This window comes from Zalophus californianus, chromosome 3 (assembly GCF_009762305.2).
Source record: "Zalophus californianus isolate mZalCal1 chromosome 3, mZalCal1.pri.v2, whole genome shotgun sequence".
NCBI classification, from domain to species: Eukaryota; Metazoa; Chordata; class Mammalia; order Carnivora; family Otariidae; genus Zalophus; species Zalophus californianus.
The window spans coordinates 42231828-42258206 of NC_045597.1; the positions used below are offsets into that span (position 1 = coordinate 42231828).

General features: G+C 33.3%; 1 pseudogene; it reads left to right on the top strand.

The window, feature by feature from the left end:
- Positions 1 to 26379, top strand: part of LOC113920465 — a 60129-nt pseudogene that overhangs the window by 18839 nt on the left and 14911 nt on the right.

A 26379-nucleotide genomic window follows, 5' to 3' on the forward strand; every position in this document is an offset into this window, starting at 1 on the left:
ACCTTTTAAACAAATTTATTCCTCACCTTATAAACAATGGCAAAATGCTTTTTCAGGGTATAAATTTTCTATTGTTGCTGTAATAAACTATAAGCTTGGTGACTTGAAACAACACAGAGTTAGTATCCTTCAATTATAGAGGTCAAAACACCTAAAATCCATATATTGGCACGCTATGTTGTGGAAACCCTAAGAGAGAGCTTCTTTTCTTAACTTTTCCAGACTTCAGAGGCCTCCTGCATCCTTCACTCATAAATCCTTTCCTCCATTTTCAAGGACAACCGTGCACTATCTTCAAATCTCTCTCACCACTGCTTCTACCATCCTGTCCCCTCTTCATCTCAGACTCTCTTGTCTCCTCTTATCAGGGTCTTTGTGATGAGGATAACTTGTTAACAACATATTGAATTTCCTTATACTCGTTTTGTTTTTGAATTTTCAAAAAAGTTTACAAATTATTTAATTAAAATGTTTTCCCCAATTATAAAAAGGCTTTACTAGAATTCTCATTTATGAGGTTATCAAATTTACCAGTCATAACCTTTCATTACAAGTTTTATACAAGGATTTAAATGTACCCAGAAGGACTGACTAAATAAAGTTGACAGTAACTGAATGTTGTATTTTCTTCTGATAAACATCCTCATATCATTTTTAATGGGATTGAAAGGAGATTTTTCTCTCAAAAACAAACAAGAAAAACAAAAATAGATCTAGTAGTTGTTTAGCAGAAATGCCTGAGCTTCTCTATTAGCATTAAAGTAAAGATACTTTAACAAATTAAGTGTCTCAATGATACAGAAAACTGAAGTCAATACTATGAACAGCAGTTGGAACAAACTGATAACAAGTGGCCAGTACTAGTCACTGAGGTAATACTTTTTCTGCATATCATACTTTTTGTTGTAGCACACTTTATATTATTGCCTTGTTATCTGAGTGGATCATACTTCACGCTAATAAAATCAAAGTGATGGATTAAACCTCTATAGATGCTACAAGAATCACTTCTCCACAGAGAGTGATTCTAGTAATCTCAATGAGTATTAAAGAAGTAGAATGGAAAGTAATTTTTGGCATAAAATTATTTTGACTTGAAACTGTAATCTATATTAGCCTTGCAGTAGTAGTGTTAGTAATAGGTTTAAAAATGCATTTAGACCACGGGGGATGCTATAGTGAGTTAGTTCCGATTGATGGGTGATGGGTGTAGGGGTTGCTATTACTTTGAAAACAATATAGAATGCATACCTCATCCCATCAGGCACTATGCAAAGTGGTAAATGAGACAGGAACAAAGAGAAGTTTAAGACGTTATTATGTGAATCTCTGAAATTTGTCACTCAGGAAGACATGAGTAATGAAGAGAAAGTATTTGGAGAATCTCAAAAATCTCAATGATTCTGTAGACAATAAGTATAACATAAATGAAGTCTGAAAATGCAGAAAGAGGTTTGGATCAACTTTAAACAGAAAAGATTAAGTCTGAATTTTTCAAAAGTGTTGTTTATGGATAATGCATAGGACATGATTTTGTTAAGACATGATTTTAAAATGTAGGAATTTGTTTCGTGTGAATATACAATTTTTGCTATGCAACAACAATCAGTTAAGAATTACATGCATCCTGGGTGCCTGGGTGGCTCAGTTGGTTAAGCAACTTCCTTCGGCGCAGGTCATGATCCTGGAGTCCTGGGATCAAGTCCCGCATCAGGCTCCCTGCTCAGCAAGGAGTCTGCTTCTCCCTCTGACCCTCTTCCCTCTCATGCTCTCTATCTCTCATTCTCTCTCTCTCAAATAAATAAATAAAATCTTTAAAAAAAATAAAAAAATAAAAAAAAGAATTACACGCATATTTTTCAGACAGTTACTGGATTACACTGAGCACCAAAAAGCAACATGAATAAATTAAATTGAAGGATTTCTTCTTGTAAAAATACTGGGAAATTAGTAAGCTCCTAGAATTATTGTGTAGTATACGCCATCAATTTTTTTCTACATCTGGTTACTTTTAAAAACTTAAATTTTCTAGTATTTGCTTCAACTGTTCTTTTGTAAATAGTAAGCAATATTTGTTTTATATTTAAAACACTGAGTTCAATTTATATATTCACATAAATGTATGCATACTGTATTGCCAGACACACCACACAATAACTTCATGAATACTTAATGTTTTTATTCAGAATGTACATAGAGTTCCCCCACTGTTGCATAAACAGTTCATAAAACCAGCATGATCTGACTGTGCAAGTGCTTTTTAAAATTAACTTGGTAGTAAATTTTAATTATTTATCCAAGCTGTATTATGAGCTTATATTTTGCCAGTAGTGTTTGATGGCAACATCGTGACTAGGCTTAAATTCTTATACAATATAAGTTATATAAAATAAAATATAGAATATATTTAGATTATTATGTCATCATGCTATTATTCTTAGTCTTTATTGCAAATAATTAATAAATGCATATTGCTAGAATAATATGCATGGTAAATTTTTTCTAATAGCATATGTATACTGACATCATACTATAAAAAGAAAAAAAAGGAGAAAAAAACATTTAGCACTCATAAAAATGCATCCTACATAACGATCATGATTGGGCATGATTACTAGAGCTATGCTTTCACTGTTTTCTCTTCAGCTTGTTTATCATTAAGCAGGCAATTGGGTTATTTTGTGTGATAGATCTATTTCCTGACACAATGTCTACATCTTGTCAACAGCTCATTGAGTGAAGAGAAACTGCATGACATGCCAAAGAAGCTTATATATACGACTTATATACACATATAGCTTATAAAACTAAGTGATAAGGGTAAAACATGTAATTCTTCAGCAATAGTAAATGCTACCTAAATAATGACAAATTGCAATAATATGTGTAATGAACAAAGCTGTTACAGTTGATGACAAAGTGATGGTAGTGTTAGAGAAATGTTTCAAGAGAAGAAAATAATTTAAGTGGAATCAAGTATCATAAAATGAGATATACTAGAATTCACAAAATAATACAACTTGAGTTAGTGATAACAATTTCTGGTAATATCTACTTGATAATGGAGTTTATTACACAAGTTCTAATAGAAAGTCCTGCTGAATGCAGTTAAAAGCCATTTAAGCTGAACGGTGATGATTATATGTCATCATGCCTTCTGTTGGATTTGATGGAAGAATAAAACCCAGGAAACATTGCATTTTCAATGAGAAAACTGACAGGGAGAGAATCCTTAGATATCTGCATTAAATTTCTGCCACTTATGCCCCTTCTCCATTTGAAGCCAAACTCTGAAAGCTAAAAATTTGTGTTTACAATTATAGAAATGCGGTAATGTAAGATTTATGTTATTTCACACATTAGACAATAAATAATCACACTCGCAAATGTTTGAAGACAATTTATAACCTTTATCAGCAGCTGATAATTAAAACTAAATAACTAGATCATTTTTGTTTATTTTATTACTTGATTAAATTAAATTTAATTTGGTTTTTGGGCTACATATAAAAATCTTAGTTTGAACCTCAAATTGAAAGAGAACATAAAGCAAAGCCAGTGATTCTTAAACTTTGCTCTACAGTGGGATCACCAGGAGGTGGAAGGAGAGAGAGGTCTCTAAAATATTGAGGGGCTCTTGGTTGGCTCAGTCAGTTAAGCATCTGCCTTCGGCTCAGGTCTGGAATCTCAGGGTCCTGGAATGGAGCCCTGTGTCAGGCTCCCTGCTGAACAGAGAGTCTGCTTCTCCCTCTGCCCTGCTTCCACCTGTGTGCTCTCTTTCTCTCAGATGAATAAATAAAATCTTTAAAAAAATATTGATATTTATTCTTGGCTTTTACCTGCAGACATACAGATTTAATTGATATGGGCTTGTCATCCATAGTGTTAGAAGTTCACTACATGAGTTCAGTATTCAGTACAGTTTGGGAAGCTAAAGCCCTATTCCTTTTCAAAGACTGGTTTTGGAGTACCTGAAAGAAATCGAAAATTGAGAACAACACTGAAACATTTTGATACTACTATCAAACTGTACCTTGATGAACACTATGCCTTCTGAAACCCCGCAACTATATTACCAATGATGGGAGAGGCTTAAAATAATGATTCAAGCTCTGTTATGACCGTGATCTAACAAAACCTCATATTTGGCCTTGACTATCTAGATCAAACCCAAATTAAGCTGCTACATGTGGTGAGTACGTTCTAGCCAAAACTCAATGGTTGTTGATTCTAGTTCAAAGTAATGACCAGGAGTAAGCATGGTGGAAAGATAGAAACTAATAATCCTTAAAAAAAGAAACTAATGCTATGTGTTCTCCTTCTTACATTGTTCTCACAGCAACATCATGTATTAGAACTGAATTCCCCACTACTTGATAGATAAAAAATGGATATTTTGGAGAGTTAACTATCTTGTTCAGAGTGTGGGCTTAGGCAAGAATCATAAAAAAATTCTAATTCAAAAGCCTTTGACCTTTTTAACTTGCTGGATTTTCATTTTAGTTCCTTCTAGAAAATAATAAATCATAAAAATGATTGAGATGCAGAATTAAAAGAACAATTTGGATCATAGTGCCATAAACCGTAGGATAGATGGGTCTCTTGTAGCAAAGATATGGAGGGGAAAAACATATGTGAGTGAACTTGATTTTTTTTTAAGATTTTATTTATTTATTTGAGAGAGAGAATAAGAGAGAGAGAGAGAGCATGAGAGGGGGTTGGGTCAGAGGGAGAAGCAGACTCCCTGCTGAGCAGGGAGCCTGATGCGGGACTCGATCCCGGGACTCCAGGATCATGACCTGAGCCGAAGGCAGCCGCTTAACCAACTGAGCCACTCAGGTACCTGTGAGTGGACTTGACTGACACAAAGTCTCAACACTGCCCTTAATAAAACAACATCCAAATTATATTTTAATGCAATTGCTTGAATCCAATGTAACTGAAATTTGTGGGGTAAATAAATCAACATATATACTATGGATATATATATATATATATATATATATATATATACTATTTTATCATACTTCAAACAGAACAGATTATGAAGTTATGATTTATGATGGGGAGTCTATTTTCCTTTACTAAATCCCTTGTAATTTCCTATATGATACAATTCAAGTTTCATCTTATAAGTTCAATGAAAGCCCTTAACACTCTGACTCTAAATTACCTTACAAAATATGTTTGGACTGTGTGGCATGTCTCCTAAAAAAACTATGAACCTGCATATCTCTGCTCATAATAATTCCTCTGTTCATAATATTCTCTATTGCTCCCTCCCCATGTCAGCTTAGAAATATAATGTTCTTTTTTTTCTAAATGTAAATGTTACTTCAGCAAATTCTTCCAGGTCAAGACAGAAGTAAGCACTACCCTCCTCAATCTTCATCCATCCCCTTGATGTTTTTCCTTAAGTAAATGGAAGCATTAGCAATTTTTCAAGCACAGAACCTTGATATAAGAAAGACTGCCTTGAAATCCTAGCTGGACAATTTACTAGGTACTTGATTTTGGCCACACTGCTTCAACTAAACACATTGTACTTTCCCCATAATAAATTAAGAATTAGTATTTTATAAAGATGTTGGAAAAAATAAATAAGATGAAGCATATAAAGTACACATTTCATTATGCATATAGGCATCAGTCTAATATATATTTTTTAGTCTTATAGTAAAGTCAATTGTTGAGATATACCTTTACTATATATTCTATTAGAGATAAAATTATAAATAAAATATATGAATGTACTTAAAACATTTTTGAATCTATATTTTCAATTTGTTTAATCTGATGGAAGAAAAAAATTCCATAGTATTAGCATTTCTTTCAATCATCAAGATATGATCTGTTTTCCAATATTGAGAGATTTTCTAACAAGTTCTCTTCATATTCTATTACCTTTCATTTATGTACACACACACACACACACACACACACACACACACACACACACAAATCCTGCTGTCCTTTCCAAGTTTGGCAACATTGCTAAACTAAAGCAACTCCTGTGCTTATGGACCAAATTCAAATTCCCTATTTTACTGACTGCTTAATTCCTGCAAAATTAAGCCACCTGCTTACTTAGTGCAACATTACATTAACTCATTTTGATTATACTGCAGACTGCAAGTGCCAATGTAAATAGTGACTAGGCACATCTCCAAAATATTTTCTAGCAGCATATTCTGTGCTCTATGGACACTTTTAACTGACCTATGTGTTGATAGTCATTCAACAGGCTGTAAAAATGTTAGCATAAAATAAATACTCAAAAAAAAGAGGGAAAGGAAAAAACAAAAGTTATCCAGAAATAATAAGGAAATTTATATGGAAGGTGGAAATTCAGTATGTGGAATCACACCATCATACTCCCCAAGGACAAAAATAAAAATGCATCATAAAATGATTTCCACTTATAATTAGGTGCCTCTTCTTTGATCAACTTGATTATAACAATACATAATCAGAGGGTTACACACACATACAAACCCAAATTCAAATATTTAATAAATAATCCTGGATTTTCATGACCTAAATTCATCAACATATTGCCAAATATCTCATTTCTTCTAGCTGTTAGAAAATATGTATCCCATATATAGAATGTACTATTGATTGACTTACATTTCAAGAAATTTTAGGACTATCTAGACTATATTCCTCCAAATTTCCCCTCACTCTCTAAATTACCTTTAACAGTTTAAAGATATAATCTTATATATACATATATTAATGTATACCTCATATATATATACCTGCATACATATATAGATCTTTCTGTATACACACATACATATATGTATATGCCATATATGGATACATACATGTATACATGCACACACATATATGTATGTGTGTATATATGTGTATGTGTGATATATATATATGTATATATATAATTCTCTGTGAAAATGGCAGAGTAGGAAGCACCAGGAATGTCTCCCTACCGAGATAACATTGCAGTGGTGGAATCTGCCTGATGTAACTATATTAGAACCTGAGTCTACTGAAGGCTTAGAATTTCCAGGAGAAGGCTTGTATGGTAAACAGAAGTTAATTTCAATTTCAGCTCTTAGCACAGTAGCACCTACCCATCCTGAACCCCTCTAGCCATAGTAGCAGCTCAGCAAGTGTTCCAGAAGCAGCTTGGCCACAGAGCTTGTGGGAGCCAGGGTGCACAAAAAGAACCCTGTCCTCTAAATACCAAGTATCTCTGCCCTGATTGCTGATAACTGCTTCTGATCTCAGAGAAGTAGAGAAATGTCATCAAAACTAAAAAAGAAAGAACGAAAGAAAGAAAGAAAGAACGAAAGAATGAATGAAAGAAAGAAAGAAAGAAAGAAAGAAAGAAAGAAAGAAAGAAAGAAAGAAAGAAAGAAAGAAAGAAAGAAAGAAAGAAAGAAAGAAAGAAAAAGAAAAAGAAAGGAAGGAAGGAAGGAAGGAAGGAAGGAAGGAAGGAAGGAAGAAGGAAGGAAGGAAGAAAGAAAAAGAAAGAAAGAAAGAAAGAAAGAAAGAAAGAGAAAGAAGACATAAAGAAACAGTTGCTAAATACTGACTGAATGTATACCTTATTATTAAATATACTAAAGCATAAAGTGTAGAAAACATTTATGCAAAATCAAAGGACAATATCAAGCAAACAAAAAATGTACTATTGAGAGCAGGCATTCTTTTTTTTATTATTTATTTGAGAGAGAGAGAGTGAATGAGAGAGAGAGAGAACATGAGCAGGGATGGGGGGTGGGGGAGAGGGAGAAGCAGACTCCCCGCTGAGCAGGGAGCACGACATGGAGCTCAATCCCAGGACCTTGGGATCATGACTGGAGCCGAAGGCAGATGCTTAACTGACTGAGCCACCTGGGTGCCCCAGTGAGCAGACATTCTATCCAACAATTAAAGCTATGTGGTTCAGCTTCATCTCATTATCTGTAGAATTGATTCCATACTTTATTCTGACACTTCTTATATATTTCAAATCACACTTATCCCTGTTTTGTTACATATTTTCCTTCCCCATATAAACTTCCTTGTTGATTCACTTCCTCTCTTCTAAAATGTTTTACTGTCTAGCTTAAATATAAATACTTTCTTTAGTCCTCCTGTTATAAAGAGGCCCCGTAATAAACTCATATTCATTTCCATTTTTTATTTTTTATTTGAGAGAGAGAGAGCTTGGGGGGGAGGGGCAGAGGAAGAGGGAGAAACAGACTCTCTACTGAGCAGGGAGCCCTACACAAGGCTCCATCTCAGGACCCTGAGATCATGACCTGAGCCGAAGGCAGATGCTTAACCAACTGAGCCACCCAGGCACCTCCTGTTTCCATTTTTTAATTGTGGTAAAATAACATAATAGCTACCATTTTAACCATTTATAAGTATACAATTTAGTAGCATTATGCACATGAACAATGTTGTGTGACCATTACCACTTTTTCAATAATTTTTTATCATCCCAAATAGAAATTCTGTATCCTTAAGCAGTAACTTATTTCCCTTTCCATTTAGCCCAGAGTAACTTCTATTCTACTCTTTGTGTCTATGAATTTGACCACTCTAAGAATGCCCTACAAGGAAAATCATACAATGTTTGTCTTTTTGTGGCAGACTTACTTCACGTATTTTAAGGCTTCATGGTTTATCCACATTGTAGCATTAATTAGAATTTCCTTCCTTTTTAAGACTGAATAATATTTCATTGAGAGTACATACCACATTTTGTTTATTCATTTATCATTCAATGGACGCTTGGGTTGCTTCCTTTCCACTTTCTGAATTTTGTGAATAATGTTGTTATGAATACAGTTATAAAAGTATCTGTGTGTATATATACCACATCTTCTTTATCCATTCATCTGTTGATGGACATCTTGGCTCTTTCCATAGTTTGGCTATTGTGGACATTGCTACTATAAACATTGGGGTGCATGTACCCCTTCGGATAACTACATTTGTATCTTTGGGGTAAATACCCAGTAGTGCAATTGCTGGGTCGTAGAAGACATGGTATATATATACAATGGAATATTATGCAGCCATCCAAAAAAACGAAATCTTGCCATTTTCAATGACATGGATGGAACTAGAAGATATTATGCTAAGCGACATAAGTCAATCAGAGAAAGACATGTATCATATGATCTCACTGATATGAGGAATTCTTAATCTCAGGAAACAAACTGAGGGTTGCTGGAGCGGTGGGGGGTGGGAGGGATGGGGTGGCTGGATGATAGACATTGGGGAGGGTATGTGCTATGGTGAGCACTGTGAATTGTGTAAGACTGTTGAACCACAGACCTGTACCTCTGAAACAAATAATACATTATATGTTTAAAAAAAAAAAAAGAAGAAGATAGTAGGAAGGGAAAAATGAAGTGGGGGAAATTGGAGGGGGAGATGAACCATGAGAGACTGTGGACTCTGAGAAACAAACTGAGGGTTCTAGAGGGGAGGGGGTGGGGGAATGGGTTAGCCTGGTGATGGGTATTAAAGAGGGCACGTTCTGCGTGGAGCACTGGGTGTTATATGCAAACAATGAATCATGGAACACTACATCAAAAACTAATGATGTAATGTATAGTGATTAACATAATAAAATAAAATAAAATAAAATAAAATAAAATAAAATAAAAAGTATCTGTGTGAGTCCCTGTTTTCAATTTTGGCATATATGCCCCAAAGTGGAATTGATGGATCAAAGGACCAATGATATTTTTACTTTTTTGAGGATCATCATACTGTTTTCCACAATTTGCATCATTTTACAGCCCCACTAGTAACAATGCATGAGTTTCCAATTTTCGACATCTTTACCACACTTGTTACATCCTAGTGAGTATAAAGTGGTATCTCATTGTGACTCATTGTGGCTTGATTTATATTTCCCTAATGATTAGTGATGTTGAGCATTTTCTTTCATGTGTGTATTGACCATTTACATACATTATTTTCATAAATGTCTACTCAGTCTTTGCCAATTTTTAAAAAAGAATAGATAATGTTTATCATCTTACCCTTTTCAAATATATAGTTCAGTAGTATTAAGTATATTCACATTTGTCCCTGGTGTGATTCCATCCTGCATGGCTATTCTGTGGAACAGTAGTCATTTATCTCTGTCCACCTTCTCTCCCACCTAAGTGTGGAAGATTTGATGGACATGGACATGAGCCCCCAGAGGCCCCAGAACTATCTTTTTGGTTGTGAACTAAAGGCTGACAAAGATTATCACTTTAAGGTGGATAATGATGAATATGAGCACAGTTATCTTTAAGAACAGTCAGTTTAGGATCTGGTGCAAAGGATGAAATGCACATTGTTGAAGCAGAGGCAAGGAATTATGAAGGCGGTCCAATTAAAGTCACACTGGCAACTCTCAAAATGTCTGTAGGGCCAACAGTTTCCCTTGGGGGCTTTGAAATAACCACCTGTGGTCCTACGGTTGAGATGTGGTTCAGGGCCTGTGCATATTAGTGGACAGCACTTAGCTCTGGAGGAAGATGCAGAGCCAGAAGATGAAGAGAAAGAGACGTGAACCACTTAGTATATCCAGAAAGCATTCTGCCCCTGGAAGTGGTAGCAAGGTTCCACAGAAAAAAGTAAAACTTGCTGCTGCTGAAGATGATGAGGAGGAGGAGGAAGCAGAAGAAAAGGCTCCAGTAAAGAAATCTGCATGAGATACTCCACCCAAAAAATGCACAAAAATCAAACCAGAATGTAAAAGACTCGAAACCATCAACACCAAGATCAAAAGGTCATGAATATTTCTAAACAAACAAACAAAAAAACAACAACAAAAAAAAACAGGAAAAGACTCCCCAAAACACCAAAATGACTTAGTTCTGTAGAAGACATTAAAGGAGAAATGCAAGCAAGTATAGAAAAAGATGGTTCTCTTCCCATAGCGGAAGCCAAGTTCATCAATTATGTGAATAATTGCTTCTGGATGACTGACCGAGAGGCTATTGAAGACCTCTGGCAGTGGAGGAAGTCTTTCAAAGAAAAGAGTTTAAACAGTTTGTTAAAATTTTCAGTCTTATTTCATTTCTGTAACAGTTGATATCTGGATATCCTTTTTATAATGCAGAGCGAGAACTTTCCCTACCATGTTTGATAAATGTCCGTATTCCATTACCACAAATGTGTTGTCCAAATTGTTTAGTTTTTAAAGGTGAACTCCACCCTTTGCTTGGTTTTTAAATATGTATAGGACTGTCATGATAGGATATAGTAGTAGTGGTGGTCAGACAAATGGAAATGGTGGGGAGACAAAAACATACATGTGAAATAAACTCAGTATTTTAATAAAGTAAAAAAAAGTATATTTACATTATTGGGCAACAGATTTCCAGAACCTTTTCATTTGCAACACTGAAACTCTATAACCACTAAATACTAACTACCCTTTTCCATCTCCCCATCCCTTGGCAACCAATTTTCTACTTTTTTTTTTTAAGATTTTATTTATTTATCTGTCAGAGAGAGAGAGAGAGCATAAGCAGGGGCAGTGGCAGGCAGAGAGAGAAGCAGACTTCCTGCTGAGCAGGGAGCCCAATGCCAGACTTGCTCCCAGGACCCCAGGATCACGACCTGAGCCCAAGGTAGACGCTTAATCGACTGAGCTACCCAGGCGTCCCCTACTTTATGTTTCTACGATTGTTTTTTCTATTTGGACACTTCCTATGAGAGAAATTATATGGTTATCTGTCCTTTTGTGATTAACTTATTTTGCTTAACTGAATAATATCCTAAGGATCATCAGTGTTGTAGTATGTTCCAGGATTTCCTTATTTTTTAAGGCTGCATAATATTCCATTGTATGTATACACCCCTTTTTTTTTCTTTTTTTTTAAAGATTTTATTTATTTGTTGGAGAGAGAGAGAGAGAGAGAGAGAGAGAGCAGAGCTAGAAGGACAAGCAGACTCTGTGCCCAGCATGGAGCCTGACACAGGGCTTAATCTCATGACTCTGAGATCTTTACCTAGCCAAAATCAAGAGTCAGATGCTTAACTGACTGAGCCATTCAGGCACCTCTCACATTTTCTTTATCCGTTCACCTGTTAATGAACATTTGGGTTGCTTCTACCTATTGGATATTGTGGATAATACTACAATGAACAGAAGTACACAGATACCCCTCAAGATCTTGCTTTGAATCTTTTGGGTATATATCCAGAAGTAGGATTGCTGGATCTTATAGTTATTCTATTGTTTTTTAAAAATTGTTGAGGAAACTTCATACTGTTTTCCATAATGGCTTTAACATTTAACTTTCCCACCAACAGTGCATAAGGGTTCCAATGTCTCTGTATCCTCACCAACACTTATTAATTTTTGTTCTTTTGATAAGAGCATCCTGATGGGTGTGAGGTAATTAGCAGTAATGTTGGTGATATTAGTAATATTAAACCTCTTTTCATGTGCTTAAAGATCACTTGTGTATCTTTTTTGGAGAAATATGTATTCAAGTCATATACCTATTTTTTAAGTGAGTTAATTGTTGTTGTTGAGTTGTAGAATTTCCTTATATATTCTGGATATTAATCCTTATCAGATATAAGATTGGCAGTTATTTTCTCCCACTATGTAGGTTGTCTTTTCATTCTGTTGTTTCCTTTAATCCTTCTTTTTAAAGTTTGCTGTAGGCCCACTTTTTAAAAATTTTGTTGCCTGCGCTTTTGGTGTCATATCCAAGAAATCACTGGCAAATCAAATGTCCTGAAATTGTTCCTTAGATTTTCTTATAGAGTTTTATAGTTTTAGGTCTTACATCTTTGATCCATTTTGAGTTAAATTTTATGCATGGTATTAGCTAAGGGTACTAATTCATCCTTTTGCACAGGGATATCCATTTTTCCCAGCACCGTTTGTTGAGGAGATGATTCTTTCCCCATTGAATGGTCTTGACACCCTTTTCAAAAATCATTTGTTCTTATATGCAAAGGTTCACTTCTGGACTTTCTTTTCTGTTTCAATTCTTCTATATATCTGCCTTTATGCCAATAAAATGTAGTCTTAATTGCTTTTGCTTTGTAATGTGTTTTGATATCAGGTAATTTAAGTCCTCCAGCTTTGTTCTAGTTCAAGTTTATTATGGCTATTCAGAGTCCCTTGACATTCCATATGAATTGTAAGATATTTTACTCTTTTTCCACAAAAAGAAGTTGCCACTGGGATTTTGTTAGGGATTACACAGAATCTTTGGATCACTTCTGTTAGCATGGATATTGTAAGATTTTAAGTGTTCCAATCTACAAACATGGGATGTCTTTCATTTCAGCTATGTAGAATCAGTGAACTCTCATATTCTTTGCTCTTGGATTTCATACAAGAAGGACATTCTCTTCTCAGTCATATGAATATTGTTTCAGTGCTTCTGAGTATCTTACCTCTCCATATAAACTTGAGAACTAAAAATAAATAAATAAAAATAAACTTGAGAATTAGTCAATATCCACAAAATAACTTTCTGGAATTTTGATTGGGATTTCATAAAGTTGAGAAGAATTGAGATCTTAACAAAATTGAGTCTTCCCATCCATGAAAATCTCTTGATTTATTTATATTCTTTGATCTCCCTCATCATAGTTGTTATTTTCTTCATTTAGATTTTGTACATATTTTGTTGGTTTTATACCTATGTATTTCCTTTATTTTGGTGCTAATATAAATTTTATTATGATTTTAAATTCAAATTTTAATTGTTCAATTGTTCATTGCTCATTATAAAAAAACAGCTAATTTGTTAACATTGTATTATGTAAATTAAGTAGAATTAATCCTTAATTCCACAGTTTTTTTTTTGGTTGATGTTGATTCATTGAGGTTTTCTACCTAATCATGTTATCTGTGAACAAAACAGTTTTCTTTCTCCCCTCCTTATTAGTATACCTTTCATTTTATTTTCATGTCTTATAGCATTAGCTAGGACATCCAGTACACACAGACTGCCTCCAAGAATTCATCAGTTAATATGTAAGTGGTCTATCAAGTTTACTGGATTCAGCAGCTTCTGCTTCAGAAGAGCTGATCTCTCTTTCTCTTTTTGTATTTTATTGTTTCCTACATTTTCAGAGTGATAGTTTCTCCTGTGACCAAGACAGCCTTAATGTCCCCCTGAGATATCTAAATTTTAGACAGTTTTCTTCCTTATTATGGATTTCTGAACTCCCTTTCCTTGAACAATTTACTTTAGAATATTTATAACTGTCAATTCTTGTTTTGTCCCTTTGTAATTAATATAAATCTTCTTCCAAACTCTTGCCTATTTCACAACCCAGTAACGTCCTTTTTTTTTAAGATTTTATTTATTTATTTGACACAGAGAGAGAGAGAGAGAGAGAGAGAGAGAGAGAATGTACAAGCAGGGGAAGTAGGAGAGGGAGAATCAGGCTCTCCACTGAGCAAGGAGCCCAATGCAGGGCTCGATCCCAGGACCCTGGGATCATGACCTGACCTGAAGGCAGACACTTAACCAACTGAGCCACCCAGGAGCCCCAGTAATGTCCTTCTTAAAGATCTAGGAATCATCTCTATGAAATATAAATATCAAAAGGTTGGACCCCTATCTTTCAGTTTCGAAAGGAGGGTACAGAGTATAACTTTGATGGGTGCCAAACAGCAAACTCAGAAGGCCCAATTACACAGAAAAATACTGGCAAACTCAGAATAATTTAATGTGCCCACCATATCCCACTGATGTTAACCTCTTCTAGTACTTTTATTTTATGAATAATATCCTCCAGATTTTTCACTTGCTCACCCCAGTACTTAAAAATTCTGCTTTCTGTTCCAGTGGAGTTGAGTTTAGTCTCTCTCCCCTATTTCAATAATTTTGAAGAAAGTCTTCCTTGCTTGTTTAATTCTGTCCAGTAGAATTTTTGTTTTGACACCTGTGACCTCAATATTCTAATGAATCTAAGAAAAATCATTGGTTTTCAACTGCTCAGCTTTTTTTTTGTTGTTGTTATTGTGAAGGCAGAACTTATGACTTTCAAACTTTTCAAATGTGGAATATAAAGAGGAAATCTAGAAAGACAACTTCCTAAGAAGCAAGGAACTGAGGGAATGGTTTGTGTGTCTTTCTTAAGGGGTAGTCAGAATATACTCATGTAGTAATGGTGACCAGAAAAGATTCTAGGAAATGTATTTGGGTCCTGGGAATTCTTTGGATCATCCTCTGTTAAATCCTAATACACCAATATAGCAAATGGAGACTGGTATTATTATAAATTTGACCTAATTTGTGTCTTTAGGTTAATGAAACCCATAGACTGTTAATACTTTTAGTTCATATTTTCTTGTATTTTCTTGCATTTTATCAAACATGGTGCATGGGGTAACTCTTGTTGCCTTTGCTATCTACTTACATGCCTTAAATAGTTAATTGGATTGACTCAATAAGTTCACTGATGTTTATAATTTCTATTAAAACATAAAGATATCCTGGGGCGCCTGGGTGGCTCAGTCAGTTGAGCGGCTGCCTTCAGCTAGGGTCATGATCCCGGGGTCCTGGGATCGAGCCCCACATTGGGCTCCCCGCTCAGTGGGAAGTCTGCTTCTCTCTCTCCCACTCCCCCTGCTGTGTTCCCTCTCTCGCTGTGTCTCTCTCTGTCAAAAAAACAAAAACAAAAACAAAAACCATAAAGATATCCTAAAATATGAATTTCTGGAAATGAATATTATTTATAAGCAAAACTTTAATATTTAGATTAATACTGATAATTCAAATTACATTTACTTAATCATATTGGCCTCAAATTCTATTTTATAATATAATTTTTGTTGTGTCACTAATTATACCAAAAACTCACATTTTAATTGAATTTAACAGCTATTTCTATAAGATTTTTAGTTTAACAAATAAGAAAACCAGTATCACATAAGGAATTATATATTTAATATGTTTTAGTATTTATTTATATAAAGAGCTCTAGAATAGTTAAAATGGCAGTTGAAGTACTTTTTTTGATTTATATATAAATTTAAAGAACATTTTGGAAACTTTATTTGGACTACTTTAAAATATATGACTTCTTTTTAGTAGAATGGTAAGTCATATTTCTTTTGAATTTTCAGATATTTTTAACATATTTCAAAAGGATATAACATAATCATCTCCAAAATTTGTATACATTTATTTTTTTTTCTATTTTATTTTGTTTTGTTTTGTTTTTTGATGTTATGTTAGTCACCATACAGTACATCATTAGTTTTTGATATAGTGCTCCATGATTCATTTTTTCGTATAACACCCAGTGCTCCCTGCAATACGTGCCCTCCTTAATACCTATCACCGGGCTAACCCATCCCTGCGCCCCCCTCTCCTCTAAAACTCTCAGTTTCTCGGAGTCCATAGTCGCTCATGGTTCATTTCCCCCTGATTCCCCTCCCCCTTCATTTTTCCCTTTCTTCTCCTAATGTATATATTTAATAGTCATCCTTTTAGCAGAATTTTTTAAGTAGTCTCTATTGCAACCATAAGCTAACAAAAATAAAGTATGTACAACTTAGTAAGTAAAGGCAACATATTCACCCTCATTCCAGAATAATTATAATAATAAGATCTTTGTCTTTGATTTATTAATCTGTGCAATTTGAACAATTTCATGTTAACTTCAACAAAATTCTGGCCCTGAAAATTTGCTGAAAAAAATTTAGATAATCATGACAAAATCCTGATTTTTCCATTGGGACTAAACCAGATAATATAACAAAATTCTATCAATATCAGCTTTTCTGTACACCCCTTGATGTCTTTGACCTATAAGTAAATACGTATTTAAATAAATTTTTGTATCAACTATATTTTGGGGTTAGGTAAGTGGCAAAGCAATCTCAAAACACTTAATATGACTAAATTTACAGAGAAACTTCCTGAAATTCTATCCTCCATATCACTTCTTAAGGGAGCTAATTTTTGCATCTATGTGATAACCTTACATCTGTCTCCCTTTCATAAGAAGTGTGCCTTGGGCGCCTGCGTGGTTCAGTTGGTTAAGTGACTGCCTTCGGCTCAGGTCATGATCCTGGAGTCCTGGGATCAAGTCCTGCATTGGACTCCCCGCTCAGCGGGGAGTCTGCTTCTCCCTCTGACCCTCCCCCATCTCATGCTCTCTCTGTCTCATTCTTTCTTCCTCAAATAAATAAAACCTTAAAAAAAAAAGTGTGCCTTTAACTAGGGAGCCTATTACTCATATTGAAGGCTAATAATCATTTTCTTATTTCTGAATGACAGTAACTCTGTTTCTTTATAAGACTTAAATAAATGACTAGAATAAATTGTGAGCTACTTCTTTTAACAGACTCTGTAGCATGAATATTGCATTCATCTACAGGACAGCAAGTTTCAAAATCTTCTCTATTTCACCTCTTCCAACAAATAAATCTGTATTCTATGATAAATGTTTATCTTTGACCTATATATTAATATCCATTATTGAACAACATGGGACAACTTTTAAAGAAATTAAATTGACAATTGCTAATAACATCAAAAAGGTAATTGTTATTTGATGTAATTACCTTGGCAATATTGCTATCTGAAGCTCACTGGAGTTTTTATTCATTGCACTTTTATTTTGATTTTTAATGTATTACTTTGAACCCTAAGAAGTAGCAGCTGAGACACTCATTACTTTTGATTACAAATAACTTCAGAATTGATAGGAAAGCTGATTTAGACAGCACATTCAATACAAAGGCCTCTCTTAAGATGTCTTGGTGACAGACTTTAGTGACAAGGATTCATGTGTCTTCCTGCTTATCATAAAACAGAATTCTCTCATTGCAATTTTAACTTCCAGAGAAATAAAGACACAATTGAAGATTATACACTGATCTCTGGCATAATCATATTCAGTGTAAAACTATTTCATATAATGGCATGTGTCTCAGAATAAATTTAATACTAAAATTAAACATTCACTTACACTTGGCAATAAAGTAAGAAAAAATGAAAACAGATTCTGAAAATATAATGGAAAATGAAAAAATAATGTAGATATTTATTACCCAGAGCTAATGTAAGCAAACCAAAAAATAAAATGAATAATATCCTTGCAAAGGGAGAAAAAAAAGTAGCTTTTAAATTTATGCAACTTCACAGGATCCTAATGTCCCTAAATAATGATGTTAATTGACTCTGGAATAACTATAGCATTATCATTTGTTTATTGTGTTGGATATTCTTAATCAAAACTTTTAATATCCCCCTTAACTAAATGAGGTAGATAAAAGTTCTGATTATGTTTTAGTTTTAGTTTCAGTTTGAAGACTGAAAGATGGAGGTGTTAATGTCTATGGTGAACTTTTAACTTCTATGTTTCTAAATTATTTTTTCCTTACTGACTGGAAAATGATTCAGCTATTTTTTTTAATCCAGAATGCTTTTATCAATGTAATAATGTTCATATTTTTGTATATTTTTGGTGTGGAGAGAGATAAAAAGATTTTTTTTAAAAAATCTCAGGAATAATATCAACAGTTGAATACACAGTATAAACTTTTGGATCAGACCAAAAAAAAAAAAAAAACCACTCTGGCTCTGATTAAATTAATATTATAGTAGCATTAGTAGAAATGGTAGTAGTAGTTCAAGTAATATAGGTAGTAATATTAATTATCAGAGTAAAAATACTGAAACATTCATAGCAGCAATGATACAGAATAATAATTTTTGGTTTAGTGAAACTGGAGAAACTAAGTAGGTAATTACTTTAGAAAATAAAATACAATTACATTTAAATTTGATACAGTTAAACTTATATTTGAGAAATAATAAAATACATTTAAATTTTTAACTAACTACACTTGTATTGGCTAAATTTCTTTGTAATTATATTTTCCTATAAAGTAAGAACAGAAGCTCTGTGATTTCTCATTCTGCAAATGTGTCTCCAATCCTGCTACAACGGTTGGGAGTGTAAACCAGGCAAGGATTCAGTTTCCTTACTTCAACTTCAGCATTTTATTATTTTTTCTTTTGTAAACTACTGAACCATTTGTATATGGCTTAGTTAAAAAACTGACTACTGAAATAGTTTAATATTCTCGCTACTCTAATAGAACTAATAGAACATATAAAATAATTTGGTAATATGCCCTGTATCTTATCACAGGGAATTAAAAAAATATATATATATATCTTTTATATATGTGTATATATATGTATATATATACACACGCATATGTGTGTGTATATATATACATATATATATACACTCATATGTACTCATATACATGAGTATTTGAATATACACTAAAAGAATTAAAAGAGCTGTTAATTTTCATTAGTAATTGGTTTTAATTTAATATTCATAAGTTCTTATTATAAATAAGCATATATAAATATGCATGAATGCATGTGAAAAATGGAAAATTCAGGAAAGCCAGGAACATGAAATTCTACCCTGAGCTGACATGAAGAAGTGGTGCAGTGGCTTCCAACTGCCGTTTTAGCAGGGATGAGAGCCACTAAATTAAAAAATTAAAAAAATACAATTTTAAAATAAGTCAAAAGGAAATTTCTGATTCAGGTGACTAAGAAATATATTTGTTAGTAGCACAAATAGGAAATTTGAGGGAAGAAAATACTTGTTAGTTAGAAAGAATTTATGGATACCTACATTACACCTACATGGGGAACAGATGAAAAATTAAATTTCAGGTGTAAAATTGAAGAGAGGGGAAGCAGGGAGGAAAAAGACTAATGGATGATAGAGAAAATTAATTTCGCTGACAGAATGAACTCAATGATGTGGTGAACAGGGAAAAGAAATATGAGAAAAATCTGAACGTTTTTTAGACCTTCTATAAGTTGCACAATAGGCACAGAAAACTGTCAGGCACATCTATTTGATGCCTCACTCGATCTAGCTCACTGTAATGTGAGTAGGTATACTTCACAGACAAGGCAGAAATTGAGGCTCAGAAAGATTACCATGGCCAATCAACAGCATATACATGATAAATATCACTCAGATGTTTTCTGAATGAAATTCCTGTGCTCATTTCATGTGAACACCTCATGCAGAAATCTGAATGGAAGATATTTAAACAGTTTGGGAAGTTCTTTAGAGTTCAGGTTGGCGATAAAGAGTAACAATGCAGTTTGTTTCATTGTCAGAGTATAGGTAATAGTTGAAGTCATATATATATTCTGAAAGTGTAGATCTAGAGAGAAATCCTAACTAGAAAAGTATCAACATATAAGGCAAAATAAGTGTTGATAATTATTAACATCACCATTACTATCCCTGGTTTCACCATCCTCTGAGGATTAGAAAAAAATAATACCAAATAAGGATCTTTAAGGTGAGAATATGGGCAGACATTGAATTGGATTTCTCAGCTTTAAGATAGATATTTAGAACTAATACAATTATAAATAAGAACTAATAAAAGGCATCTCCTCACCTGTTGAAACCAGACTGACTTATTATATATATTTGTATTGTGTCGATGATTTACAATGATGAACAGTTTTAAGAGGTGGTGGAGATTTTCCCTAGTCACACCCACAGCAGTCAGAGAGGGTACATGAGTAGCTGAGCATAGCGTTGCAATAGACAGCTTAAATATTTCAATTTTCTTGATGAGATGCAGTCCTGATGCAGTCTCATATCACTCCACAAATATGAAAATATCAAGCATATCTTTAAAATATGACTTTGTATTTCACTTAAGCATTCTGTTTTTAAATTTTATTACCAACAGAGAAGAACCAAATTCTATGTATATGACTTAGGATCAACCAGTGGATGCTTTATAAGCAAGCAGGATTGTTTGTTTCTTTTTTAAAGCTTATGAAAGGTTTTAGAATTGATTTCACCACGGGATATAATTTTATACTACAAGAATACTGTTTAACACTCCATTATTTTATATTGGCCACGAACCAATGTCATGACCCCTTTGTAAGTATTTTATTATGTCCACATTTCTCAAATTGTGTTCCATGTGCTATCAGTAAATGTTTCAGGGGAAGAAAGTCAAAAAAGATAAAACAGCAAAATAAACACCTTCACAGGAATTAGAGAAGCTGAGAATATGTACAGAAGAGAAACTTTTTAAAAAAATATTTATTTATTTTAAAGAGAGAGAGCAGGGGGAGGGACAGAGGAGGAAGGAGAGAATCCTCAAGGAGACTCCCCGCTAAGCATGGAGCCGGACACGGTACTCAATCCAAGGATCCTGAGATCATGACCTGAGCCAAAATCAAGAGTCGGATGCTTAACTGACTGAGCCACCCAGGCACCTGGAGAAGAGAAAATTTTCAAGGACTTTTTAACCTAGAATTTTACATAAGTTTTTGAGCATGGGCTACTTATTTACATATTATTCACATAATTTTTTAACATGTGTTCTTCCAAGACAAAATAATTTTTGTAGAATACTTCATATTTTGAGAGAAATACTCTTTGGATATAAATGTGAAAATGTTAGTTAGGGATAAAATTGATTAATAAGAACATAACCCTGAATCTCAGCCACAAAGATTACTGTGTCTTATCTTCAAAATTTTATCACTTAAGTCAATCCATCACTCAATGTATATTTACACTTATTGCTAAAGTCATATCTTCTTAATTCTTAAACTGTGCTATGAAAATGTTTTTCAATTCTACTATATGGAAATATTTAAATCTGCAATACTTTTATGTATCTAGATTAATTTTTTTAAAACCCAACCAAAATATTCAATAATATATGAATGGATATTTAGCTTCTTGGTTTTGGAAGTTTTTTTTTTTGCAATAGAAAATAAGGCTATTTATTTATTTATTTGTTTGTTTGTTTTAGTGTTTTGGAAGTATTTTGATCATCTTCTTAAACTAAAAGTTTAAAAAAGTTTCTGTATATTTTAAACTGTTGCTTCCATTTCGTATTTTAAATTCAGTTCTCCTTTAAATTAAGGGATCCCACAAATACATTTTAGGTACTTAAAAGACAACATAAGGTTATATTTATTGGTCTTTTAGGCATTAATATAACTTCTGGATTTGTGAAAATGCTTTCCATAGTGAAGTATTTTACAAACTTTATTTCTTTTCTGCCCATGTTAAAATATTAACCCTGAATTAAATATATGCTTATGTCAAAACTTTTAAACAGATACTCCCACAATATTGTACAATATCTAGATTATTTAATGAATAGTTAATAATTATTCTTGCGATATTAATAAAAATCATAACAATGTAGACCTTTTAGGAAATTTTAGAACCAAAAGATGTACACACAAAATCATACCATTAGACTTCACTCCTGCTAAAGTTTTAAGTGAAAAATAGAAAGGCATGGTATTACCAAGAACATTTCCAAAGGTCATTATGTTCAGGCAAAATTTGTGAGTTGGAACATAGCCATATAAATTTTCTATCCCCTTTTTTATTTTGGTACTGGTCTGAAAAAATTAGTCTCTATTGTGCTGTCCAGAAACAAGTAACTAAGATATCAACTATTACATGATTCAACTCTATTTGTATCAAAATGCATTTGCACCTATACTGAGAAAAATGCATGTGCTTATTTTTAATTATACAATTAACACTTTATCCTTCAACTGTAAATCTGAGTCAAATAGACTATTTTGGGGGCTAAAAGAGTTTTAAAATGTCAATTACATGGCAGTGGGATGGGCTGTAAGTTTATCGGGTATATACACCATCACTAGAGTGGTTATCATCCCAGTATTATTAACAGTGCCTTTTTTCACTGTCAAATATACTGGTAAATTATATGGTGATCTACTCATAAAGGAAGTAAAAGTTGAGATGTATTTTGAAGAGTAAGGATATTTACCAAGTAATGGAGGAATGGTAAAATGAAAGAAATATCATGAACAAAAAAGAAAAAAAGATTTAGAATAATGAAAAAATGTTAAACATGTTATGGGAACTAACTCCATTAGATTCAATAGAGCAGATACGATTTAGAAGGTCAACTGGATGACCATATATATTAGGGACTAATGGGAAGATTCTTTTTTTTTTTTAAGATTTTATCTATTTATTTGAGAGAGAGAGAGTGAGAGAGAGAGCCCAAAAGGGGGTAGGGTCAGAGAGAGAAGCAGACTCTCCGCTGAGCAGGGAGCCCGACATGGGACTCGATTCCAGGACCCTGGGATCATGACCTGAGCCAAAGGCAATCGCTTAACCAACTGAGCCATGCAGGTGCCCTCCTAATGGGAAGATTCTTATGTGTCTCCTTGAGAATATGGGGGCTTATTTTCAAGGATACATATGGAAAGCTGAAAACAGAAACCCACTAGAATTCATGGGAGCTCATTCCTAAATGAATTCTTTCTTGCCAAGACTCTGCTTTGCCTTTTGATTATATACACCAGTTTTGTCTTTATGTGACCATTGAATCTGAGCTCCTTCCTCTTCAAGGTTTACTCCTTCTATGCCCCATCCCTAAAACACAAGAGAATCAACCAATATTCATAACCACTAACCACACGAGGTAGCTACAAGATGAAATAATAAATGATCTCTCTCATATATTTATACTATAAATTGACTTGGTTAGAAAAAAAAGACTGTACAGATACTCACATAGCATTTTTATTTTCCCTAATTACATGTAGAAAAAATTAGCTAGATTACCTTTCATGGTAGAATTACTTTACTAGTCACTAACAAGGCTATGAATGTCCATTTTTTGTTCATGCAAGACAAATGGTAATACCGTCTCTTCCCTTTACAAGGAAGGGGTTTATCAACCATTATAGAAATGAAAAGGGGCTTTAGATGTGGCAGGTTAATTTGTATGAGAATTGCAAAAACTGTATGACAAGCATAATACAGAAAGGTCAAATGAATTCCTTATTCAATTTTTATTATCATTCTTATTTTCCTGTGCAGGAGAATGATTGGAATTGATTTTTAGAATGATGTATTTGACAGCACTGTGGAAAGAACCTACACTCTAGAATCAGAAACCAAATGTAAGTTAGAGGAGAAACAAAGGTAATTTTTCTTGGATAAGAAAGATTCCATTCAAAAATAATAAAAATAAAGAATTACAGAATTAACTGTTTTTGTGTGGGAGTGGATGGGAACAAAGGTTGGTGTGCTACATTTTATATATATTTCATTTGAAGTTCAAAAAAGATATTCAGATTATCATCTGAAAAATCAATGGCTGTAGATATTTTATAAGCAAATAACAATTTCATTGAAATTAGTATCTCTATATTGCATTAAAGGTAATTTCAGAGTACCAATGTGTGTGTTATTTAGAAACTTGATTGCAACTGAGCTTACAGAATGCAAGTTTTTAGTACATTTGGTAATAAAAATTTATTTGTAAGATAATTTGTCCAAGAAAAGTGGTTGCTGAAAAGTGATTATGGGAATAAAAAAGTTATGGAAACAACTGGATGTGATGTTGTAGTCAGGGAAACATTATTTTATGGAAAACTGCCAAGGTATAAAGCAAACCAGCTAGCAGTGAAAATTCAGAGGGAACAAAGTGAGCAGATAGATAATCCTCATCATAATGGCAACAGAAGGTATATACTAAGAGCATGGAGAAAGGAGATTTTTAGAAATAATTTATGCTAAAATATTCATATATATTATCCAATGTGAGGACACAAAAGCAAATTGATCACTCTAGGCTAACCAGATAAAATATCTACATGAACACTTTAACAAACTAACTTATTAGAGCTCAGAATGATTGCCCAAGAGTACTTTGAAATTAAATTAAATATCTAGATAAACTTTTAATATGTTAAGAGGTTCTTATGCTATTATCTGCCTAATGTAAAACATCATTTTCATCATTTTATTTTCACATGTGTTTATTTGTCAGAGACACCAAGTAGGCTGTTAGAAATTCCAATTTGGCAGTCAGGAAAAAGTAAGGGAAAGAGAAAGAGTGATCTCAGTAGAGATGACTGTTGAAGACAGAAATAAGAATTATAGTAACAAGGCAGAAAAAAAAAGAAACTTAAGAAAAATAATTTTAATTAGTGAATCAAAGAAATATCAAAAGGTAAATTATTCATCCCAAAACCTTAGATATATGTATACGTAAAGCATTTTATAATGTACTATACATAAATACTTCGGGAAATTAAAGATTCTAATTTGTATTTCTCAGAGAAAATTTTCTATGTGTTTTAATTTTTTTGCATAATAGTAGCTATTTATCCTTTCTTTTGCTTTTTCTGCCTTATCTAAACCAATTTTGTTTTCTTTTGCAATCCTTTAGTTTTCTTTGAGATCTCAAAAAGTGAGAGTTCATCATCAGTGCACTGTCCTATGCCACTCAGATATCTTTTCCCAAAATCCATTCCAAAGGATTTAAATACCATCTAGTGACACTATGACTCCAATGTATTAGATGCCAATCTCACCTCCTACTTACAAATTATCTGAACTGAATTTTCTCTCTCCAGTAGAATTAATATCTTCTCAGACTAGCCACAGTTACCTCTGTTCTGGGGTGCTGCACAACCTCCTTGTGCCCGAAAAGTCACCCATGACCATTTCCTACTTTTGGTTCTTAGATTAAACAGCATCTTCAATGAGAAGTCTACATTGATGATTCTATTCCAACTTAGGCCATGCCCTTTCCCCAGTTATTTTCATACAATGCAGTTTGTTTCCTTCATAGCACATATGGCAACCTAAAAGTATGTAAGTATGCATCTATTTGTTTATTATTTATTTTCTACTCCCTCCAATACTGTAAATTCTTTGGTGACAGAAGACATGCTTTTTTTTCATCTTTATATTCTGGCATCTAATATATGGTCTGTACATCATGGGGGATTGATAAATATTTATATATAGAAAAATGAATGAAAGAAGAAATTCGGTAGAAAACTAAAGCAAGAGAAAATTGCAGTCATAAAAAAATATGAACCTAAAACACGTACATGATAGTACTACTACTAGAGAAATTTACTAGTCTATAAGCGTATTATAAATAAATGGTGATAATATGGCTACCCTACTACAATACTTCTACTACTAACACTGTTGCTACTTTGTGACTACTAATCGAATGTAATTGTACTGGGTATTAACTATATTCCATTCAGGAACAGCATAGGGATTATATCATTTCAATTCTAGAAAGAACCTCTCGATAAAAGAAGTTATAAATATTTTCCAAATGCAAAAAAAAAAAACAACAGATGATCAGGTGGATTAAGCAATTTATTTAGCTCACAATAACAATAAGAACCAGAAAATCTGACTTCAAGTCTCTATGCTCTCAACTGGTATACTACACTGGTAACATGAATATAAAAAAGACATAATATTACATGTAATTTATGATTTTATATTTGTTTAATATTATGGGATACATTTTTTGTGATTTTTTAAAGATTTTATTTATTTATTTGACAGACA